This window comes from Solanum lycopersicum, chromosome 11 (assembly GCF_036512215.1).
Source record: "Solanum lycopersicum chromosome 11, SLM_r2.1".
In the NCBI taxonomy this organism is placed as follows: Eukaryota; Viridiplantae; Streptophyta; class Magnoliopsida; order Solanales; family Solanaceae; genus Solanum; species Solanum lycopersicum.
In genome coordinates, this window is record NC_090810.1 from 42,640,892 (window position 1) to 42,651,237 (window position 10,346).

General features: G+C 32.7%; 1 long non-coding RNA gene across 1 annotated transcript; it reads left to right on the top strand.

Moving 5' to 3' along the window:
- Positions 1 to 4,016: 4,016 nt before the first annotated feature.
- LOC138339616 (uncharacterized) lies at positions 4,017 to 6,644 on the top strand. The gene is made up of 3 exons (XR_011212477.1): positions 4,017 to 4,226; positions 4,711 to 4,818; positions 6,367 to 6,644. It is a non-coding gene; the product is annotated as an uncharacterized lncRNA (long non-coding RNA).
- The last annotated feature ends 3,702 nt before the right edge of the window (positions 6,645 to 10,346 follow it).

The following is a 10,346-nucleotide window of genomic DNA, read 5'->3' on the forward strand; positions in this document are numbered from 1 at the left end:
TTCTTTCATTGATTTTAACCATTCATCTCCTTGATAAGGCCTCTATTACATAATTAGGTTCAAACAATTACGTAGGAGATACCAAGAAAACATAATCTTCAATCTCATAAGATTGTTTAGTCAGACCTTTTCTTATAATCATACGTATTTGAAGTTCAGATTCAACTATATGATTTGGGATTCATAACTCCCTCTTGGTCCAGGAATCATTTCTTGATCCATTGAATTATCAAGTATGTTTGACAACATTATCTGATCTTCTGAAATCAATATTTCGTACAAAGGCTTAACTTCATCTGTTTCACCATGTCTAGGAAAACCATTTTCCAAAAATATGACATCATGTGATACAATTTCAGTAATACTTTCATCTTCCGGTTATCGATGAACACATATCTTTTCGATCGTTCAAAGTACCTTATAAAAATACATTTTTTACCTTTTTTATTCAGTTTATCAAATTCACCAAAACGGTCTTTAATGTAGGCTGCATAACCCCAAGGTCGTAGATCATTCAGGTTTGTTTTATGACCAGTCCAAGTTCATATGGAGTGAAAGACACTAATTTAGAAGACATTTATTCAATATGTAAGACGTAGTCAATAATACATCTCCTCAGAAAGAGACAGACAAATTTGCATGTGTCATCATTGATCATGTCATGTCTAATAATGTCCTATTCGTTCTTTCATCTACACTAATTTATTGAGGTGTATCACGAGTAGTTAATTGTGTGATAATACCCTTTTAAGTATATAATTATTCAAATTGTTTTGACAAATATCCACGTCCTCGATCGGTTCTTAAGGATTTTATGCTTTTACCTAGTTGATTTTCAATTTCATTCATATATCTTTTAGAACACTCAAGTGCTTCAGATTTATAAGAAATCAAATAGACATAACCAAAACGTGTGAAATAATCAGTAAATGTAATGAAGTATGTAGCACCACTATGCCCTTACATTCATTGTACCACAAATATCAAAATGAATTAATTGAAGTGGAAACTCAGCTCTCTTAACCTTTCCAAATGGTTAACGCGTGATCTTTCCAGAAAGACAATTTTCACAACTTGACATATTAATTTTGGTGAAAGAACCTAAATGTCCTTCTGTTGTTAACCTATTCATTCGATCTTTCTCTATATGACTTAATGTTGCATGCCATGTACTTACATCAATATCATTGTTACTAGAACTACATGTCATTACACAATAGTCAACATAATAGTTATTCACTGAAGGATTGATATCTAATTCCATAAAATGATCATAACAAAGTCTAAAGCCATATAAGCCATTATCTAGAATTATTCTAACACCACTACGACTAAAAAAAATCAAAGCTAACATCTAAAAGAACAGAAACATATACTAAGTTTAATTAAATCTCTAGTGCATATAGGACGTCATGCAACATCAAAGAACGACCACCACACAAGTCTACTTTGCAAGTGCATATCCTTTTAACTTCTAGTTTTGCATTTTTCCAACGTAAATCCACCTTAATTTAAATGAAACTCGAAAAAAATCTACAAATTCTTCTCGATCTCGATTCACGTTGTTGGTGGATCCTGAATCTACAATCTACATATGATAAGATTCAGTCAGTAAAAAGTGTTGGAAACAAATGTTGCACTTAGAGATACGTCTAGAAATGCAACATTTTTTGGCTCAGTATATTCACGAGCAAAATGCCCCAACATTTTACAATTGTAGCACTTTATTTTGCTCTTGTCTCTCTTCTTCAAAAATCATTTTCCTTACTTGAAATTCGGCTCCATTCTTTTCTTAGAGGGTCCTTCTTAATTCTTTTTTTCTTTCCCATTTCATTTCCAATGTTTCTGCCCTTGAAGCCTAAAGATTTTGTACCACTTGAATCTTCCACAAAGGCATTAGAAACAGCTTTAGCAGCACCAAGGCGCTCATCTTTGATTTCAACATGGCGTTAAACATCAGAAAAGATTTTAGCGTTATTATTATGGGTCAAGTAAACCTTCAAATATTCCCAATTATTGGAAAGAGACCAAATCACTTGAACTTGTTTCTCATCTTAAAGAACATGGACAACATTCTTGAGTTGAACTATCATATTTGACATCACCCTAAGGTGTTGTTTGATATTCTAATAATTACGTTTTTTATAAGTCTCATATTTGATAGTCAACAGTTGGAGGCAGGTTACAAACGTACCCTCATACGTTTCTCACAAATATTCCACATAACATGAGCAGTTGGGAATTCCTCAATTTATGTATGAGGTCATCAACCACAGAACTAACTATTATTCCACGTGCACTGAAATTAGTTTTTTTTAAAGCTTTGTTAGCTTCAAGATCCTTTCTGTGTTGTGCAGAATTACCCTCTTCTAGTTGATTTAAAACATGACTTATACCTTCTAGAGCATTTTTTCTCTAGTACATATCATTGTTTACGACTCCAGGTGGTGTATTTGTCACCGTTAAATTTTTCATCTTTGTTTGAGTCAACAATGATACTTTTTGATGCCATGACTTTTATGAGATGTAATTAGACAAGAATTTTTAATCAATCATGCATGTGACATACACATTTAGGAAAATCAATCCTCATAAAGGTTTCATATCTAATGTAAAATTAAAAAGATAAGTAAGCATCCAATCATCATCTACAAACTAAACCTTTATGTGTGTACTAATATATTGAACTCTTAATAATAAGGTTTTTTAGGTCTAAAATTAGCATAAATTTAGAAACAAAATAAACGACATAGTTCATATATTTAAAAGTAAATAAGCAATTACAAATTACTAATATTTAAATGACTAAATCCTCTATCAAGTCTTCAAGGCAACAAATATACACCCTAAAAGGCAGATTGGGCCAAATATCATGATAAATATCAAGCCATCCACTACCCCAAGGTTGATGGAAAGCATCTGCTAAATAAGCTAAGGCTCACCAATCTGAAATTTCATTATAATCAGCCAATTCAGTCCATTTTATTTAAGGAGATGAATAAAATCACGTGCTGAAATTTAAGGCGACATTTTCAAAGAATCAAACTCTTAAAATTTTTTCTCTTTTTCCCTTCGAATGACTCTTTAGTTCCTTGAAATATTTTGTGTCTCCCGTGAGACACCAATCCGTATGATTTTAACGCCCTTGAAAGTATGTCTTACTGCGGCTTGTTCTTTTACTTTGTCCCGTTGCTCGATTTTGAGAACTCCCACTTGGAGTAACTTGAGCATGTTCCCGTTCAGCCATATTTGAAATAGGAACAAAATGGAAATATGGTCAATATCATTTAATGTGACAACGTATGTCGCAAACTTCTCGTAGAAGACATGGGACGAATGTTTAAGGAACTTAACGACTAATAAAATTTATCAGGATCAGTTTTAATACTCATAATTCAAATCTTAATCTAGTCAAAATAATTTGTCATTATTCTTTATTAAATTAAGAAGATAACTCATGAAAAAAGTAAAGCATAGTTATCCTCAATTTGATTTAACCATTTGAATAAACTTATTTTAAAGCAAATAGAATAAATACTTTATCAATATAAATTGATATTATTTCTTCTTTTGACTATTTTTCAAGGAAATAACACTTATGATTCCAAAAGAAAAGGTACATTATTTTTTAAAATAAAATATCTATACTCTTAAAAATAATAGGATTGATTTTTTTATTTCCTTAACAGAAAAAATACAAAACTAATTTGTCCTCCTTTGACACGTTTATGCTTTTCATGTGGGACCCTTTTTTTTAAAATTATTATTTTTAATCCTTAACAGCAAAGGACAAAACAACAAAAAAATAAACGAGAAATCTCACCCTTCACACGAGGAAAAAAAAGGAAAACAAACAAAATGCATATTCACTTTTAGTAAATGAAGACAGAGAAAAGGTCCTCTAATTATACTAAAAGTCGAAAAAGAATCTCAACAAAATAAATATCACCTTTTTTAATTTATTTTCTTCACACATTGTTAGCATTTAAGATATCTATCTTACGCTAAAAAAAAATGAAACCAACAAAGAAAAAAATATACAACACAAATCTCTTTATGTCTTTTCATATTTATTACTCATAACAGATCTTCAAGATAAAATCAAAGAAACTTTTCAAATTCTTGGTCGAATTCAAGGTGTTCATATGGTACTTTCAATCTCATATTAGAAGACATAAAACATGAGATTCAATTTTAGTTGAGCCTAATCTTTCAATTTTTATGAGGTTAGTATCTTCTACAGAATTGAATTAAATTCATTACTAGAAAAACTAATATTATACACTGTTTTTTTTAAAAAAAAAATACACAGAGACAATTGTAACATCTCACAATTTCAAAATACTAGGAAGAAGCTAAGAATTGAAAATATTGAATTTATGGAAAGAAGGAAATCTAGAAAATTAAAGCAAGTAAAAGTGAGTATTGGGTCATTTTAACTTTTAGCTCATGATGAGTTCGAGGTACTTCCGGATCTGGTTGGAAATACCTTGAAATGACCTTTTCAACGCCTCCAAATTTGCGTAAATTCGAATTTGTATGAGTGAGTTATGACTTTTGGAAGTTAGGTTGTTGGAATAAGAAAAGTCTGAAAATCAGATTTTAGAAGGATAGTTTTGCCTTATCCTTACCCAACTTAATTAATTCATTTTAGAAATTTAATTGGGGTAAAGTCAGATTTTAATCAGTTTAGAAAAGTGAATTTCACAGTATGGCTTGGAGAAAAGAGAAAAGAGGAGAAAAGGGAAGAAAATTCAAGATTTGTCTAGAAAGTTCAAGAATCACTTGTGGATTTCATCAATCGGTGATCCCTACGAGGTATGTGAGCTTCCATGGAGTTGGGTTTGTTCACCCACACGCCAAACATGTTATTTTTAGCGTAATTTCTTCAAGTGAAATTTAAGGATTTAAATTCTTGATGAGTTCTTGAAAAGTGTTCTTGAAGTTTCCTTTATTGCTTACGTTTTGATGTTAAGATTCTACGTGGGTCAACTTTAGAAAACCATATCTCTTATAAAATTAAGAGTTACGTGAGCCGTAACCTATTCAATTAAAGGTAATTGAATCTAGTTTTCAAAGCCACAAATTGCATGCCAATTCGATTTCTAAGTAAAAAATCACGACTATTTTAGTAACTTATATAGTGCTATTCCAAATTAACCGATGAGAAAAAATTAAAAATGGTTGTTTTTATTTTCTTACATCCAAGAAAACCCCAAAGAAGTTCTTGACTAATAAAAGGTTCAAAACAATCAGATATTCATCTTGACTAATGAAAATCACAATTCTTGGCAATAAATATTTCAAGAAAGTTCAAGAATCTCAAGAAAGATATTCTTGATAATTTATCATAAAGCTAGGGTTTCAAGGTTTCTATTCAAGTTCTTATACAAGATTCTTTAAGATTCATCAAGAACCATGTTATTTCTATCTAAAATCATTCCTAAATTTCATGAGATCTTTCCTATCATAAGTCATAATCCTTGATTCCATAATTCAATTCAAGAAAACTTAAGAGTCATGTTAAGAAGTTAAAAGTCAAGTCAAGAAAACGAGATAAGTTCTTACTGTTTTTCAAAAGTCTTTCACAAACATTTTAACTTGTTTTAAGACTTCAGTTTCAAGGTTAAGCAAAGATTTCAGATATGAAGAGATTTCCAAAGAGTATGTCACTTAGTTTTTAGAAAAGAGTAAATGCTTTCAAAATTAAGAAAGAGGAGAAACTTTGATTTCCAAGATAGCCTTTGAGCTCAATTTTTGAGAAATTATCTCAAATTACAAAAAGAAGTATATTTGTAAACATAAGAACTAGTATCATATTTTGGGAGTAGTATTGAATAATAATATTGGGGAGAATTCAAAAAACATATAGTCCCCATAAACCATGTAGCCATCATGAGTAGAAAAGGATCATACTTTTTAGATGCTTCCTTTAGTGCTTTTTAACATAGACCATAGGATGGTCCTTGGCAACGTGAGGTAAAGTGTTTTATAATCGCTGTAGCTCTTTAAGTGATGGATGTCAATTAGAAAAACCCCACAACAGTATTTTGTATTTTATACATAAAAAATATTTGAATTTTTATATACATTACAAAGATCATATTGTATATGTGCATACGTATAAAAATTTCATTGTATTTCCAAATATAATGAGTTGAAAATCATGTTTTAAAGCTTTTTTTTATACTGCATTTATTCACACTACTTCATCTTGAAATCAATTGAGTTCAGTTGAGTTAAGTAAAGCCCAGATAAGTGTTTCTTTCAAATTCTTTTCAACCCTATGTTAAATTTAGCATTTCAACCCACATACTCCTACATTCAATGTATTGACTAGTTGGACTGCACTTTCTTATAATGCAGACGCAGGTAATTAGGATCGGCATCAGGTGCATCATTGATCCAATGAGAAGCTCAGAGATAGTTGGTAAACCTCCTTACTTTCCGGAGGACATCTCTTATCACTTATTTTTTGTTTTAAGTTGTTAGGATGATTGGGGGTCATGTCTCAACATCCCTCTTTGTTTTAGAGGCTTCATAGACACATAGTATGAGTTCTTAAATCTTATTTATTTCCATTGTAAATTTTTAAGACATGAGTTGCCATTTTGGCTAAGCTATTTACTTTAAATTATCTTTTCATGAGTTGTATCTCATATTTTTAAGTTTTTCGCTGAGTAAGTAAGACAGGAAAAAGGTCCACTCGAGGTCGTCAATGAGTTTCGAGTACCGGCCACACCCAGGGTGTAGGCTCAGGGATCGGTGTGAAGCGCGCCACATCTATAATTAGGAGGCTGCTACACTTAGGAAATTCCTCACTTCTTTTATACTCAATTCGTGCATTAGAGTTTATCTCTAAAAAATTTCTTTCTAACTCGTGCTTACTCATAACTGAGCTTTGTTTGAGGAGTCTATTTAAGGCGTTTTGTTTTCCTGTGAGCTAAGAGAATCATATAGAGGTTTATTGACATGAGGAGTAGAACGAGCTTGTTTGTTTCTGGGTTGACTCGTCTATCAAGCAAGAAACGTAAGACAACTATGCTAATAGGTGACATGGGCACAACAAGACTAATGATCCATGTATAACAAGTTGAGGAGGACCATCTGCAGGATCAAGAAGAGTTTAAGAATAAGAAGTCTAAGACATAAGGAAATGAATCCTTGCAACAACACAGTAATGTGAACTGATATTCTTTCTAACATAAGCAAAAAGAACCTGCACCATCATATGCTAGTGCACCTGCACCAAGGAACAAATATATGTACAATAGTTAGAATTCATATAACTTCAAAGCTAGACCTGCATATTTGCAAGAAAGTATAGCACAAGGGAGTACTAAGACTCCCACATGTTCCAAGTGTGGTAGGATCCACTCAAGTGTGTGTCGTGATTGCTTCAAGTGTGTCCAGAACAATCATTTTATTAGAGGATTTCCTAGTAACAAAAAGAGTAATGGTAAAGAAGGAAATAGACCCCAATCTTCATCAATTGCTTTACTAGATAAGAGTTGCATCTAGATGAGATACTTCAGGGGCAAGTAGAGAAAGAGGATTCATTAGATGTTGTCACTGGTATGATCCAAGTTTTTAGTTTTCATGTTCGTCAATAACAATATCTTCAGCGCTTTAGTGTTTCTACACCTGTTGGTAAGTCTATTCTAGTAGAGAGAGTCTATCTTTATTGTTCCATTTCCATCAATCATAAGAGTTCCATGGTTTATCTAATTTAGTTAGACATGGTAGAGTTTATGTCATTCTAGGTATGGACTGGCTTCGTGCCTATTATGCATCAATAGATTTAAAAACTGGAGTAGTCAAGTTCCAATCTCCTAATGAACTAGTCGTAGAATGGGAAAACACTTCAGCAGTGCCTAAGGGTCATTTCATTTTGTACCTTAAGGAAAGTAATTTAGTTTCTAAGGGACATGTCGATCACTTAGTTTGATTTAATGACTCTAATGTTGAGATTCCTCTTGTTCAATCAGTTTTATTAGTAAAAGAGTTTCCAAATTCTTTTTGAGATGATCTCCCCAAATTCACTTCTAAGGTAGAGATTGATTTCGGTATAGATTTTCTCTTGTATTGTCGTCCTAAATCTATTCCTCCATTCAGAATGACACTAGTAGAACTGAAAGATCTTATGGAGTAGTTGAAAGACCTCCTAGAGAAGTGTTTTATTCGACCAAGTGTCTCACCTTGGGGCGTTCTGGTCTTATTTGGGAGAAAGAAGGATGGTTCCCTTAGGATGTGTATAGATTACCATCAAGAACAAATATCTTCTTCTGAGAATTGCTGATCTTGTCGATCAACTTCAGGGTGCCACCAATTTTTTTAAGATAGATATCAGGTCTCACTACCATCAATTAAGATTGAGGGAATGTAATATTCCAAAGAAATTTCAGAAACTGATATGGTCATTGTAACTTTTTTTCCATACTCTTTGGTTGGAAAAATGCACCAGCACCATTCATGGACATTATGAATAGATTATTCAAGCCTTCATTAAAAATGTTTGTTATCGTCTTCATTAATGACATTCTAATCTATTCAAGGAATGAAGAAGAGCATGTTAGTAATCTCAGAATAGTCCTTCAGACTTTGAAAGATAGAATGTTGTATGTCAAGCTCTCTAAATGTGAGTTTTGACTTGAGTGTGTAGTGTTTTGGGGCCACATAGTGTTAGGTGATGGAATTAGAGTTGATACCCAAAAAAATAAAGGCATTGTAGAGTTGACCTAAGCTAGACCCATATGTCCGACAAATATTACGAGTTTCTGGGGCTTAGTTGGATACTATAGAAGGTTTGTAGATGGGTTCTCATCTATTTTGTCTCCTTTGACGAAGTTGACTGAGAAAATAATAAAGTTTCAATGGTTTATAGCTTGTGAGAAAAGCTTTCAGGAATTAAAAAAGAGGTTGACTACTACCCCAACTTTGACCTTTCCAGAAAGCACTCAAGGTTTTGTGGTGTATTGTGATGCATCTAGAGTTTGTTTGGGTTTTGTGTTAATGCAGAATGACAAAGTTATAGCTTATGCCTCCAGAAAGTTGAAAGTTCATGTGAAGAATTATCCAACCCGTGATCTAGAGTTGGCTGTGTTGTATTAACCTTGAAGATATGGTGTCACTATATGGATGGTGTTCATGTTGACGTATTCGATGATCACAAGAGCTTATAATGTGTGTTCACTCAGAAAGAACTTCACCTCAGACAAAGGAGATGGTTAGAATTACCAAAGGATTATGGCATCAACATTCTTTATCACCCAGTTATGGCTAATGTTGTTGTTGATACCTTGAATAGATTCTCTATGTGTATTACCACTGATTTTGAGAAAAATAGGGAAGAGTTATCAAAAGATGTGCATAAAATTGCACGGCTAGGAGTTCGATTAATGGATTCCATAGATGGATTATTTGTGATGAATGGGGCTGAATCATCATTAGTGTCAGAAGTAAAAAGAAGTAAGATCAAGATCCTTTATTGCTTTAATTAATGGCAAGTGTTCATAAGTAAAAAGTGATGGCTTCTGAACAACTGGAGATAATGTTTTGAGGTATCAAGGTAGATTGTGTGATTGATTTCTAGGGTAATTGTAATGATCATCTTCTTCTTGTCGATTTCATTTACAACAACCTTACCACTTTAGAATCCAAATAACTCCTTATGAAACTTTTTATGGGAGAAGATGCAGATATTTTATTTGATGGTTTGAAGCATATGATTGAGTATACTTACAAGTTTCATCCCTGAAGGGTTTTATTAAGGTTTCTTAAGAAGGGGAAACTTAGTCCCCTACATATTGGTCCTTACCAAATATCCAGAAGTATTGACAAGGTAGCTTATGAGTTGGAGTTACCCCAAGGGTTAGCAGCGGCTCATCGGTATTTGATTTGTTTTTGTTGAAGAAGTGCATGGGAGAAACTTCACTTATCATACCAGCTGAAAATATTCATATCAAGGATAACTTATCATATGAAGAAATTATGGTCTAGCTTCTAGATTGCCAAGTTTTCAAGTTAACGACCAAGGAAAGAGCACCAACCAGAGTGCTATGGATAAATCAGCTATTGAGGAAGCTATTTGGGAGCTAAAGAGGATATAAATAAGACATATCCAAATCTCTTCGGATCTAAAGTAATTCCAGATCAAGGAACTAATTTTCTTCTTAGTACCCTTTAATTATGATTTGGCATGTTGTATTTGCATTGCTTGTTTGGTGTTTGAAATGAATGGTTGCATATTACACTCTTAGCCTAGAAATTATAATCTCATTCGAGGACGAATGTTCCCAAGGGGGAATTATTGTAACATCTATGCAATTTGAAATTACTAGGAAGAA